Raw genomic sequence first — 15,394 nt, 5'->3', positions numbered from 1 at the left:
ATAAAAAAAACACCAAAATACTTAATTATTCTAGCCAAAGGAAACCTGGTATTTTATACTGTAGAAACCACTATAAACTACTGTAAAAGTCATTTGAATCATATAATTAGAGTGCAATGAAGTGCAAATTTTCAAACTTGTTCTTTCACATAATTGTATTTGAGAAAAAATGTTTTTTACATGTATTTCAGTGAAAATCTTTTATCAGTGAGATATCGGCATGAGGTTTTAAAGGAAACATTGTGACATCACACGTAATATGGCATCATTAAATAACGACATACAAAAATAATGCTAATTATAGTTTGCAGTGTTAAATGAGGAACAGTTGCCGCAAGGTTTAACTTGAAATATGGAGTCGAAAAGATCAGTAACCAAGCATTTTCATTTAATGCCAAGACCATAGCAACAGTTTTCATATCAGTATATTTTTAACATACCGACTGTAATTTGAATTGCATAAATACCATAAATAAACAATTTAGAGCTTGCCAAATAAAACAAAATGCTTACCAGTTATTCAGGACCTTTTAAAACCTCTAGTTTGTCATCTCAGGTTAAAAAGTAATGATATGTCTGGAACTGAAATAAGACAAAAAAATACTCAGGCTATGTTATTATTTGGTTTAAATACATAAGTATTATTGAGAGAGCAAAAATCAAATTCTCGAACGTTTATCGCAAAGAAAGAAAAATGCTTCTCCCTTGTGGCTTATCAACCTTCATTAAAATCTTTTATATTAGAAGCAACGAGTGGTAGCTAACTAGCTTAATAGTTGAAAAGGTGCAGCAATATTGTTTTCAAAAGGTTTGTTGACCCTCCCCCTTTTTCACTGAGAAAAGACAATATCTTGTGATTTGCTAGTGTGCATTACAAATAATAATTCATGATTTCTTTAATACATGTACATGTTTGTCTGTTTATTAACTGCATATGATATCTACTGACTGACCATGGGTCAAATTATTGGATAAAAGCACATGATGATGATGTATTTCACTTTACTCGTATGAAGTGTGTTATCTCCCTTGATTATCAGTTATTCCTGTAAACGGAGTGATAATTACATAACAAAGACTGTATTGTGTCATGTTTACTTACAGATAAAACTATTATGTTAGTTCATGCCTTTTTCAATTCATAAACAAATTCCTTTCGGATCTCTCGGGGTGTAAACAAAGTTAGAATTGTGCCTAAAAAAAGTGTTCAGCCCCGTGCCTGTAATGCTTTCTAAAAGCGAAAATTTCATTGAGTATCTGCTGGTATTTATCTATAATGGTTATCTGAAATCATCTGGGATATCTAGGTATAAATAAAAAAATACTTACCATCATTTTCACAATTTTCCCGGGTGTACAAGGTGAAATCATCCATAGATCACTCTGAAAACTTCTGATTTATCTTTTTGTAATTTAAATTGGCTCAATATCTTTAATTGTTTTTCCATAGGCGGTAATGGTAACGTTTTTTCCTGTAGCTCAGTCCATATCGTAAACTTGGATATGTATGATAGCTCGTTTCGAAGCTGTGACATTTTCACATATGTGGTTAAATTTTCGGGGTACGAAGTGAGATTACTTTTTCCGTTAATTAGCAAACCCCGAACATCCTTTTGTGATGCGGCTCCTTGTGGTAAAATATCCCCTTTTTAACACAATAAGTTCTTTGAAAATTTAATACTTTGAACACATTTAATAGCTCCATAGTTTTTACCCATTTATTCTATGTTCCTCTACTTTCCTAATCACCACAAATAATTAAGTTCAGTCATTTGTTAAAAATAGAAACATGTCCAATATCACTACACAGAGATTTTTTCTTTACACGTGACTTTTGAGTTCCTCATTTCAAGGCGCATTAGGGATGTTGTCCCATATTGCAATCCATAGTTCTGATTTTTTCCAAATATTTTATGTGATCTTCATCGGTATGACATTCTGAATAATCTGTGTATTTTTGTCCATTTCTGAAAAAAAATAAAGTTGTTTTAGCACTATAAGGCAATGACACTTTTATCACTATATTTATTTATTTGAATACAAAGTGTATGCATAATTAATTTCTTACAGTATACCTTCACTAGTCAAAAGAAGGACAAAACATCTGAATGTAACCTTAAATTACAACACACAGACCCTGTTAAAGCATTCAATAAAATTTTCTGGTGCCTAAAAGTGCATTTTGACAGAGAAATTATACAAAAATGAAGATTTCATAAAAAAAAACACCAAAATACTTAATTATTCTAGCCAAAGGAAACCTGGTATTTTATACTGTAGAAACCACTATAAACTACTGTAAAAGTCATTTGAATCATATAATTAGAGTGCAATGAAGTGCAAATTTTCAAAACTTGTTCTTTCACATAATTGTATTTGAGAAAAAATGTTTTTTACATGTATTTCAGTGAAAATCTTTTATCAGTGAGATATCGGCATGAGGTTTTAAAGGAAACATTGTGACATCACACGTAATATGGCATCATTAAATAACGACATACAAAAATAATGCTAATTATAGTTTGCAGTGTTAAATGAGGAACAGTTGCCGCAAGGTTTAACTTGAAATATGGAGTCGAAAAGATCAGTAACCAAGCATTTTCATTTAATGCCAAGACCATAGCAACAGTTTTCATATCAGTATATTTTTAACATACCGACTGTAATTTGAATTGCATAAATACCATAAATAAACAATTTAGAGCTTGCCAAATAAAACAAAATGCTTACCAGTTATTCAGGACCTTTTAAAACCTCTAGTTTGTCATCTCAGGTTAAAAAGTAATGATATGTCTGGAACTGAAATAAGACAAAAAAATTACTCAGGCTATGTTATTATTTGGTTTAAATACATAAGTATTATTGAGAGAGCAAAAATCAAATTCTCGAACGTTTTATCGCAAAGAAAGAAAAATGCTTCTCCCTTGTGGCTTATCAACCTTCATTAAAATCTTTTATATTAGAAGCAACGAGTGGTAGCTAACTAGCTTAATAGTTGAAAAGGTGCAGCAATATTGTTTTCAAAAGGTTTGTTGACCCTCCCCCTTTTTCACTGAGAAAAGACAATATCTTGTGATTTGCTAGTGTGCATTACAAATAATAATTCATGATTTCTTTAATACATGTACATGTTTGTCTGTTTATTAACTGCATATGATATCTACTGACTGACCATGGGTCAAATTATTGGATAAAAGCACATGATGATGATGTATTTCACTTTACTCGTATGAAGTGTGTTATCTCCCTTGATTATCAGTTATTCCTGTAAACCGGAGTGATAATTACATAACAAAGACTGTATTGTGTCATGTTTACTTACAGATAAAACTATTATGTTAGTTCATGCCTTTTTCAATTCATAAACAAATTCCTTTCGGATCTCTCGGGGGTGTAAACAAAGTTAGAATTGTGCCTAAAAAAAGTGTTCAGCCCCGTGCCTGTAATGCTTTCTAAAAGCGAAAATTTCATTGAGTATCTGCTGGTATTTATCTATAATGGTTATCTGAAATCATCTGGGATATCTAGGTATAAATAAAAAAATACTTACCATCATTTTCACAATTTTCCCGGGTGTACAAGGTGAAATCATCCATAGATCACTCTGAAAACTTCTGATTTATCTTTTTGTAATTTAAATTGGCTCAATATCTTTAATTGTTTTTCCATAGGCGGTAATGGTAACGTTTTTTCCTGTAGCTCAGTCCATATCGTAAACTTGGATATGTATGATAGCTCGTTTCGAAGCTGTGACATTTTCACATATGTGGTTAAATTTTCGGGGTACGAAGTGAGATTACTTTTTCCGTTAATTAGCAAACCCCGAACATCCTTTTGTGATGCGGCTCCTTGTGGTAAAATATCCCCTTTTTAACACAATAAGTTCTTTGAAAATTTAATACTTTGAACACATTTAATAGCTCCATAGTTTTTACCCATTTATTCTATGTTCCTCTACTTTCCTAATCACCACAAATAATTAAGTTCAGTCATTTGTTAAAAATAGAAACATGTCCAATATCACTACACAGAGATTTTTTCTTTACACGTGACTTTTGAGTTCCTCATTTCAAGGCGCATTAGGGATGTTGTCCCATATTGCAATCCATAGTTCTGATTTTTCCAAATATTTTTATGTGATCTTCATCGGTATGACATTCTGAATAAATCTGTGTATTTTTGTCCATTTCTGAAAAAAAATAAAGTTGTTTTAGCACTATAAGGCAATGACACTTTTATCACTATATTTATTTATTTTGAATACAAAGTGTATGCATAATTAATTTCTTACAGTATACCTTCACTAGTCAAAAGAAGGACAAAACATCTGAATGTAACCTTAAATTACAACACACAGACCCTGTTAAAGCATTCAATAAAATTTTCTGGTGCCTAAAAGTGCATTTTGACAGAGAAATTATACAAAAATGAAGATTTCATAAAAAAAACACCAAAATACTTAATTATTCTAGCCAAAGGAAACCTGGTATTTTATACTGTAGAAACCACTATAAACTACTGTAAAAGTCATTTGAATCATATAATTAGAGTGCAATGAAGTGCAAATTTTCAAAACTTGTTCTTTCACATAATTGTATTTGAGAAAAAATGTTTTTTACATGTATTTCAGTGAAAATCTTTTATCAGTGAGATATCGGCATGAGGTTTTAAAGGAAACATTGTGACATCACACGTAATATGGCATCATTAAATAACGACATACAAAAATAATGCTAATTATAGTTTGCAGTGTTAAATGAGGAACAGTTGCCGCAAGGTTTAACTTGAAATATGGAGTCGAAAAGATCAGTAACCAAGCATTTTCATTTAATGCCAAGACCATAGCAACAGTTTTCATATCAGTATATTTTTAACATACCGACTGTAATTTGAATTGCATAAATACCATAAATAAACAATTTAGAGCTTGCCAAATAAAACAAAATGCTTACCAGTTATTCAGGACCTTTTAAAACCTCTAGTTTGTCATCTCAGGTTAAAAAGTAATGATATGTCTGGAACTGAAATAAGACAAAAAAATTACTCAGGCTATGTTATTATTTGGTTTAAATACATAAGTATTATTGAGAGAGCAAAAATCAAATTCTCGAACGTTTTATCGCAAAGAAAGAAAAATGCTTCTCCCTTGTGGCTTATCAACCTTCATTAAAATCTTTTATATTAGAAGCAACGAGTGGTAGCTAACTAGCTTAATAGTTGAAAAGGTGCAGCAATATTGTTTTCAAAAGGTTTGTTGACCCTCCCCCTTTTTCACTGAGAAAAGACAATATCTTGTGATTTGCTAGTGTGCATTACAAATAATAATTCATGATTTCTTTAATACATGTACATGTTTGTCTGTTTATTAACTGCATATGATATCTACTGACTGACCATGGGTCAAATTATTGGATAAAAGCACATGATGATGATGTATTTCACTTTACTCGTATGAAGTGTGTTATCTCCCTTGATTATCAGTTATTCCTGTAAACCGGAGTGATAATTACATAACAAAGACTGTATTGTGTCATGTTTACTTACAGATAAAACTATTATGTTAGTTCATGCCTTTTTCAATTCATAAACAAATTCCTTTCGGATCTCTCGGGGGTGTAAACAAAGTTAGAATTGTGCCTAAAAAAAGTGTTCAGCCCCGTGCCTGTAATGCTTTCTAAAAGCGAAAATTTCATTGAGTATCTGCTGGTATTTATCTATAATGGTTATCTGAAATCATCTGGGATATCTAGGTATAAATAAAAAAATACTTACCATCATTTTCACAATTTTCCCGGGTGTACAAGGTGAAATCATCCATAGATCACTCTGAAAACTTCTGATTTATCTTTTTGTAATTTAAATTGGCTCAATATCTTTAATTGTTTTTCCATAGGCGGTAATGGTAACGTTTTTTCCTGTAGCTCAGTCCATATCGTAAACTTGGATATGTATGATAGCTCGTTTCGAAGCTGTGACATTTTCACATATGTGGTTAAATTTTCGGGGTACGAAGTGAGATTACTTTTTCCGTTAATTAGCAAACCCCGAACATCCTTTTGTGATGCGGCTCCTTGTGGTAAAATATCCCCTTTTTAACACAATAAGTTCTTTGAAAATTTAATACTTTGAACACATTTAATAGCTCCATAGTTTTTACCCATTTATTCTATGTTCCTCTACTTTCCTAATCACCACAAATAATTAAGTTCAGTCATTTGTTAAAAATAGAAACATGTCCAATATCACTACACAGAGATTTTTTCTTTACACGTGACTTTTGAGTTCCTCATTTCAAGGCGCATTAGGGATGTTGTCCCATATTGCAATCCATAGTTCTGATTTTTCCAAATATTTTTATGTGATCTTCATCGGTATGACATTCTGAATAAATCTGTGTATTTTTGTCCATTTCTGAAAAAAAATAAAGTTGTTTTAGCACTATAAGGCAATGACACTTTTATCACTATATTTATTTATTTTGAATACAAAGTGTATGCATAATTAATTTCTTACAGTATACCTTCACTAGTCAAAAGAAGGACAAAACATCTGAATGTAACCTTAAATTACAACACACAGACCCTGTTAAAGCATTCAATAAAATTTTCTGGTGCCTAAAAGTGCATTTTGACAGAGAAATTATACAAAAATGAAGATTTCATAAAAAAAACACCAAAATACTTAATTATTCTAGCCAAAGGAAACCTGGTATTTTATACTGTAGAAACCACTATAAACTACTGTAAAAGTCATTTGAATCATATAATTAGAGTGCAATGAAGTGCAAATTTTCAAAACTTGTTCTTTCACATAATTGTATTTGAGAAAAAATGTTTTTTACATGTATTTCAGTGAAAATCTTTTATCAGTGAGATATCGGCATGAGGTTTTAAAGGAAACATTGTGACATCACACGTAATATGGCATCATTAAATAACGACATACAAAAATAATGCTAATTATAGTTTGCAGTGTTAAATGAGGAACAGTTGCCGCAAGGTTTAACTTGAAATATGGAGTCGAAAAGATCAGTAACCAAGCATTTTCATTTAATGCCAAGACCATAGCAACAGTTTTCATATCAGTATATTTTTAACATACCGACTGTAATTTGAATTGCATAAATACCATAAATAAACAATTTAGAGCTTGCCAAATAAAACAAAATGCTTACCAGTTATTCAGGACCTTTTAAAACCTCTAGTTTGTCATCTCAGGTTAAAAAGTAATGATATGTCTGGAACTGAAATAAGACAAAAAAATTACTCAGGCTATGTTATTATTTGGTTTAAATACATAAGTATTATTGAGAGAGCAAAAATCAAATTCTCGAACGTTTTATCGCAAAGAAAGAAAAATGCTTCTCCCTTGTGGCTTATCAACCTTCATTAAAATCTTTTATATTAGAAGCAACGAGTGGTAGCTAACTAGCTTAATAGTTGAAAAGGTGCAGCAATATTGTTTTCAAAAGGTTTGTTGACCCTCCCCCTTTTTCACTGAGAAAAGACAATATCTTGTGATTTGCTAGTGTGCATTACAAATAATAATTCATGATTTCTTTAATACATGTACATGTTTGTCTGTTTATTAACTGCATATGATATCTACTGACTGACCATGGGTCAAATTATTGGATAAAAGCACATGATGATGATGTATTTCACTTTACTCGTATGAAGTGTGTTATCTCCCTTGATTATCAGTTATTCCTGTAAACCGGAGTGATAATTACATAACAAAGACTGTATTGTGTCATGTTTACTTACAGATAAAACTATTATGTTAGTTCATGCCTTTTTCAATTCATAAACAAATTCCTTTCGGATCTCTCGGGGGTGTAAACAAAGTTAGAATTGTGCCTAAAAAAAGTGTTCAGCCCCGTGCCTGTAATGCTTTCTAAAAGCGAAAATTTCATTGAGTATCTGCTGGTATTTATCTATAATGGTTATCTGAAATCATCTGGGATATCTAGGTATAAATAAAAAAATACTTACCATCATTTTCACAATTTTCCCGGGTGTACAAGGTGAAATCATCCATAGATCACTCTGAAAACTTCTGATTTATCTTTTTGTAATTTAAATTGGCTCAATATCTTTAATTGTTTTTCCATAGGCGGTAATGGTAACGTTTTTTCCTGTAGCTCAGTCCATATCGTAAACTTGGATATGTATGATAGCTCGTTTCGAAGCTGTGACATTTTCACATATGTGGTTAAATTTTCGGGGTACGAAGTGAGATTACTTTTTCCGTTAATTAGCAAACCCCGAACATCCTTTTGTGATGCGGCTCCTTGTGGTAAAATATCCCCTTTTTAACACAATAAGTTCTTTGAAAATTTAATACTTTGAACACATTTAATAGCTCCATAGTTTTTACCCATTTATTCTATGTTCCTCTACTTTCCTAATCACCACAAATAATTAAGTTCAGTCATTTGTTAAAAATAGAAACATGTCCAATATCACTACACAGAGATTTTTTCTTTACACGTGACTTTTGAGTTCCTCATTTCAAGGCGCATTAGGGATGTTGTCCCATATTGCAATCCATAGTTCTGATTTTTCCAAATATTTTTATGTGATCTTCATCGGTATGACATTCTGAATAAATCTGTGTATTTTTGTCCATTTCTGAAAAAAAATAAAGTTGTTTTAGCACTATAAGGCAATGACACTTTTATCACTATATTTATTTATTTTGAATACAAAGTGTATGCATAATTAATTTCTTACAGTATACCTTCACTAGTCAAAAGAAGGACAAAACATCTGAATGTAACCTTAAATTACAACACACAGACCCTGTTAAAGCATTCAATAAAATTTTCTGGTGCCTAAAAGTGCATTTTGACAGAGAAATTATACAAAAATGAAGATTTCATAAAAAAAACACCAAAATACTTAATTATTCTAGCCAAAGGAAACCTGGTATTTTATACTGTAGAAACCACTATAAACTACTGTAAAAGTCATTTGAATCATATAATTAGAGTGCAATGAAGTGCAAATTTTCAAAACTTGTTCTTTCACATAATTGTATTTGAGAAAAAATGTTTTTTACATGTATTTCAGTGAAAATCTTTTATCAGTGAGATATCGGCATGAGGTTTTAAAGGAAACATTGTGACATCACACGTAATATGGCATCATTAAATAACGACATACAAAAATAATGCTAATTATAGTTTGCAGTGTTAAATGAGGAACAGTTGCCGCAAGGTTTAACTTGAAATATGGAGTCGAAAAGATCAGTAACCAAGCATTTTCATTTAATGCCAAGACCATAGCAACAGTTTTCATATCAGTATATTTTTAACATACCGACTGTAATTTGAATTGCATAAATACCATAAATAAACAATTTAGAGCTTGCCAAATAAAACAAAATGCTTACCAGTTATTCAGGACCTTTTAAAACCTCTAGTTTGTCATCTCAGGTTAAAAAGTAATGATATGTCTGGAACTGAAATAAGACAAAAAAATTACTCAGGCTATGTTATTATTTGGTTTAAATACATAAGTATTATTGAGAGAGCAAAAATCAAATTCTCGAACGTTTTATCGCAAAGAAAGAAAAATGCTTCTCCCTTGTGGCTTATCAACCTTCATTAAAATCTTTTATATTAGAAGCAACGAGTGGTAGCTAACTAGCTTAATAGTTGAAAAGGTGCAGCAATATTGTTTTCAAAAGGTTTGTTGACCCTCCCCCTTTTTCACTGAGAAAAGACAATATCTTGTGATTTGCTAGTGTGCATTACAAATAATAATTCATGATTTCTTTAATACATGTACATGTTTGTCTGTTTATTAACTGCATATGATATCTACTGACTGACCATGGGTCAAATTATTGGATAAAAGCACATGATGATGATGTATTTCACTTTACTCGTATGAAGTGTGTTATCTCCCTTGATTATCAGTTATTCCTGTAAACCGGAGTGATAATTACATAACAAAGACTGTATTGTGTCATGTTTACTTACAGATAAAACTATTATGTTAGTTCATGCCTTTTTCAATTCATAAACAAATTCCTTTCGGATCTCTCGGGGGTGTAAACAAAGTTAGAATTGTGCCTAAAAAAAGTGTTCAGCCCCGTGCCTGTAATGCTTTCTAAAAGCGAAAATTTCATTGAGTATCTGCTGGTATTTATCTATAATGGTTATCTGAAATCATCTGGGATATCTAGGTATAAATAAAAAAATACTTACCATCATTTTCACAATTTTCCCGGGTGTACAAGGTGAAATCATCCATAGATCACTCTGAAAACTTCTGATTTATCTTTTTGTAATTTAAATTGGCTCAATATCTTTAATTGTTTTTCCATAGGCGGTAATGGTAACGTTTTTTCCTGTAGCTCAGTCCATATCGTAAACTTGGATATGTATGATAGCTCGTTTCGAAGCTGTGACATTTTCACATATGTGGTTAAATTTTCGGGGTACGAAGTGAGATTACTTTTTCCGTTAATTAGCAAACCCCGAACATCCTTTTGTGATGCGGCTCCTTGTGGTAAAATATCCCCTTTTTAACACAATAAGTTCTTTGAAAATTTAATACTTTGAACACATTTAATAGCTCCATAGTTTTTACCCATTTATTCTATGTTCCTCTACTTTCCTAATCACCACAAATAATTAAGTTCAGTCATTTGTTAAAAATAGAAACATGTCCAATATCACTACACAGAGATTTTTTCTTTACACGTGACTTTTGAGTTCCTCATTTCAAGGCGCATTAGGGATGTTGTCCCATATTGCAATCCATAGTTCTGATTTTTCCAAATATTTTTATGTGATCTTCATCGGTATGACATTCTGAATAAATCTGTGTATTTTTGTCCATTTCTGAAAAAAAATAAAGTTGTTTTAGCACTATAAGGCAATGACACTTTTATCACTATATTTATTTATTTTGAATACAAAGTGTATGCATAATTAATTTCTTACAGTATACCTTCACTAGTCAAAAGAAGGACAAAACATCTGAATGTAACCTTAAATTACAACACACAGACCCTGTTAAAGCATTCAATAAAATTTTCTGGTGCCTAAAAGTGCATTTTGACAGAGAAATTATACAAAAATGAAGATTTCATAAAAAAAACACCAAAATACTTAATTATTCTAGCCAAAGGAAACCTGGTATTTTATACTGTAGAAACCACTATAAACTACTGTAAAAGTCATTTGAATCATATAATTAGAGTGCAATGAAGTGCAAATTTTCAAAACTTGTTCTTTCACATAATTGTATTTGAGAAAAAATGTTTTTTACATGTATTTCAGTGAAAATCTTTTATCAGTGAGATATCGGCATGAGGTTTTAAAGGAAACATTGTGACATCACACGTAATATGGCATCATTAAATAACGACATACAAAAATAATGCTAATTATAGTTTGCAGTGTTAAATGAGGAACAGTTGCCGCAAGGTTTAACTTGAAATATGGAGTCGAAAAGATCAGTAACCAAGCATTTTCATTTAATGCCAAGACCATAGCAACAGTTTTCATATCAGTATATTTTTAACATACCGACTGTAATTTGAATTGCATAAATACCATAAATAAACAATTTAGAGCTTGCCAAATAAAACAAAATGCTTACCAGTTATTCAGGACCTTTTAAAACCTCTAGTTTGTCATCTCAGGTTAAAAAGTAATGATATGTCTGGAACTGAAATAAGACAAAAAAATTACTCAGGCTATGTTATTATTTGGTTTAAATACATAAGTATTATTGAGAGAGCAAAAATCAAATTCTCGAACGTTTTATCGCAAAGAAAGAAAAATGCTTCTCCCTTGTGGCTTATCAACCTTCATTAAAATCTTTTATATTAGAAGCAACGAGTGGTAGCTAACTAGCTTAATAGTTGAAAAGGTGCAGCAATATTGTTTTCAAAAGGTTTGTTGACCCTCCCCCTTTTTCACTGAGAAAAGACAATATCTTGTGATTTGCTAGTGTGCATTACAAATAATAATTCATGATTTCTTTAATACATGTACATGTTTGTCTGTTTATTAACTGCATATGATATCTACTGACTGACCATGGGTCAAATTATTGGATAAAAGCACATGATGATGATGTATTTCACTTTACTCGTATGAAGTGTGTTATCTCCCTTGATTATCAGTTATTCCTGTAAACCGGAGTGATAATTACATAACAAAGACTGTATTGTGTCATGTTTACTTACAGATAAAACTATTATGTTAGTTCATGCCTTTTTCAATTCATAAACAAATTCCTTTCGGATCTCTCGGGGGTGTAAACAAAGTTAGAATTGTGCCTAAAAAAAGTGTTCAGCCCCGTGCCTGTAATGCTTTCTAAAAGCGAAAATTTCATTGAGTATCTGCTGGTATTTATCTATAATGGTTATCTGAAATCATCTGGGATATCTAGGTATAAATAAAAAAATACTTACCATCATTTTCACAATTTTCCCGGGTGTACAAGGTGAAATCATCCATAGATCACTCTGAAAACTTCTGATTTATCTTTTTGTAATTTAAATTGGCTCAATATCTTTAATTGTTTTTCCATAGGCGGTAATGGTAACGTTTTTTCCTGTAGCTCAGTCCATATCGTAAACTTGGATATGTATGATAGCTCGTTTCGAAGCTGTGACATTTTCACATATGTGGTTAAATTTTCGGGGTACGAAGTGAGATTACTTTTTCCGTTAATTAGCAAACCCCGAACATCCTTTTGTGATGCGGCTCCTTGTGGTAAAATATCCCCTTTTTAACACAATAAGTTCTTTGAAAATTTAATACTTTGAACACATTTAATAGCTCCATAGTTTTTACCCATTTATTCTATGTTCCTCTACTTTCCTAATCACCACAAATAATTAAGTTCAGTCATTTGTTAAAAATAGAAACATGTCCAATATCACTACACAGAGATTTTTTCTTTACACGTGACTTTTGAGTTCCTCATTTCAAGGCGCATTAGGGATGTTGTCCCAAATAGGTAACAGGCCTTGAAGACCCATCTTTCTTAGAAACTAAGAAAATATAGGAAATAAACTGATTTTCCAATGATCGATCAACCTCTTAAATAGCTCCCTTACAATGTAGCTATCAATTTTTGGACTTCTGAAATTATTTCATCCTTATGAAAGGTGAAATGTATTTTATTCAAATATGTGGTACATCACTAAAAATAATTTTATAACCATTTCTTATTAAATCTAATATCAATAGATCATTAGTAACATTTTCCAAATCATAATATTTAAGTTATCTACTGTATATAGCAACTGGTTGAGAAAAGTGACCTCTTTGAAATTCTTTGTTCCCTTTTTGGAAACCTCTCCCTCTCAATGAAGGGAATTGCCTACTAGTATACACCCTGTTGACCAACAGAGCCTCCGCAGTTAAAAGACTGATATTGCCTTTCCCATAACAGCTGGGAGTAAAATAATTGCTAGACCTGGAACCTCTTCCAAGGAATCTAGAATTTGCTTTAGAATCTTTGTATAATCACCAAGTTTGCTTCATGCAATCATAACTAAAAACGTAATAAATCAACTATCACATCAGAATTACAAATAAGTTTTATCATCTAGATATTTCTGAGCATCTCCTATGCGTTTAAATAGAAACCCATGGTCAAACAAACAAATAGAATTTTACAATAAAATCCTCAACAATAGGGGTGATGATCAACCCCTTAATAAAGTATCTCTGGGTTTCCTGCATCTTTGAAACCACATAGTGGGCCTGTCTAGGCAGTGCCATTTCAATCTTGTTATTTATCCTAGACACACTAGGATTCTCACAGTTCTCAGGGTGATAGTATTACTCCTCTATGAACTTGATATTTTCCTGATTTGATATTTACTGACATGGTAGTATTATTAACAGTCACAGAAAGTCCAGAAGAAAACTTAGAGACAGTTTTCTGCCTTTTTAAACAATTTTGGGATTTTCCAAGCAAAATCATGATTCAGCTGTTCAACAAACAGGATGAGATAATGGACCATTAATCTCACTAAGAGCCTTAATGCAGGATCAAAAGACTTATCAAAATTCAGTTCCGGCTGGACTATCATCAGCCATGGCACAAACTCCAAAAGGAGGTACATGAACAGTATCATTACAGTAGTTCAGATCAAAATTAGAACTAAATCTTCATTAAAGTAAGCCTCTAATGGCAAAATTTGAATAAAGCAGCAGGTTTCTCTACAAACTCTGCTTGAGTTGAAGGCAGAGAAACTGTCTCAAACCTCATGATTCATACATGTTCTTTACTACATTAATAATAATGAGTCAATGCATCAATATGTATTGTACATGACTATCTTAAATCTCAACAGCACTATCTTGAGAAAAATTCACAAATGAAGGAGATTTTGAGCCATTGTAATTTAATAATGTGTACCTGTGCAGGTAAAACACGTGTAAATTCTGAAGAGTACTCACGACCTTCAGGTGAATAGAAATACTTTTAAATATCTACCTGTTTAAAAAAACAGGAGTATGAATTAAGTAACAAATGTGCTGTACGTCGTACTAAGGCAAATACTTAATGAATATATAAAATTGTCATACATCGTAAACAATAAAAATTTTAATTAATTTCCATCGACACTTGTCATACATCGTAGACAAGAAATTTTTTAATTCATTTCCATCAACACTTGTCATACATCGTAGACAATTGAGGAATTATTATTTCTAATTAACAAAATAACATTAGAACTTGTCGTACATCGTAGACAAGTTAAATGTAACTTTAGTAACTTTCCCCTAAATCTTAGATAAAAATAAAATAACTAAAATGATTTCAAGTGAAGTGTTCACTTCACACCCTCTAGAAAAATAATGACAAGTTATTATGGAACAGGTGCTTATATACTAGGGTCAAGGTCACTGGCCAGCTATGGTCTGGTGGTTATAGTTTATTTCTTTAAACAGAGATATTACATGTAAGCTTCACCCCTCATAGAGAAGTTAAGCTAATTTATTACTTGAGACCGAAGGCGAAATATGAATAAGAATATAATGGTAATCCATTTGTAATTGAAAATATAATGAGAAGTTTACTAATTGGTACATTAATAAAATTGCTTTCTTTGATGATTAACAGTTCACACATCTCTTATTCAAACCTTTGTCAACTGGTTCCACATGGGGAGCAGGATCTGCTTTCCTTTCAAGGCACTTGAGATCACCCCAAGTTTTGGGGGGTTCATGTTGCAAATTCAAACTTCTTGAAAGCTTTATATTTTAGAAGGAGGAAGATCTGGATGCTTCATACTTTGTATATAGATGCCTCATGTTACGAAGTTTCCGTCTGTCTCATGACCATTGTCCATGACCTCATTTTCATGGTTCAGCGACTACTTGAAAAAAAGTTCAGATTTTTTGTAA

The 15,394-nt window shown here is 31.6% G+C and overlaps 1 long non-coding RNA gene across 1 annotated transcript; it reads right to left on the bottom strand.

The window, feature by feature from the left end:
• Positions 1-1,909: 1,909 nt before the first annotated feature.
• LOC139515326 (uncharacterized) lies at positions 1,910-12,978 on the bottom strand. Its single transcript, XR_011662800.1, has 11 exons — positions 12,439-12,978; positions 11,619-11,687; positions 10,217-10,855; positions 9,397-9,465; positions 7,995-8,633; positions 7,175-7,243; positions 5,773-6,411; positions 4,953-5,021; positions 3,551-4,189; positions 2,731-2,799; positions 1,910-1,967 (listed from the first exon to the last, which is right to left on the bottom strand). It is a non-coding gene; the product is annotated as an uncharacterized lncRNA (long non-coding RNA).
• Between the last annotated feature and the right edge of the window lie 2,416 nt (positions 12,979-15,394).

The sequence above is a fragment of the Mytilus edulis genome, chromosome 1 (assembly GCF_963676685.1).
Source record: "Mytilus edulis chromosome 1, xbMytEdul2.2, whole genome shotgun sequence".
Lineage (NCBI taxonomy): Eukaryota > Metazoa > Mollusca > Bivalvia > Mytilida > Mytilidae > Mytilus > Mytilus edulis.
The sequence above is the reverse complement of the archived record's forward strand: the minus strand, read 5'-3'. Positions and strand labels throughout refer to the sequence as shown.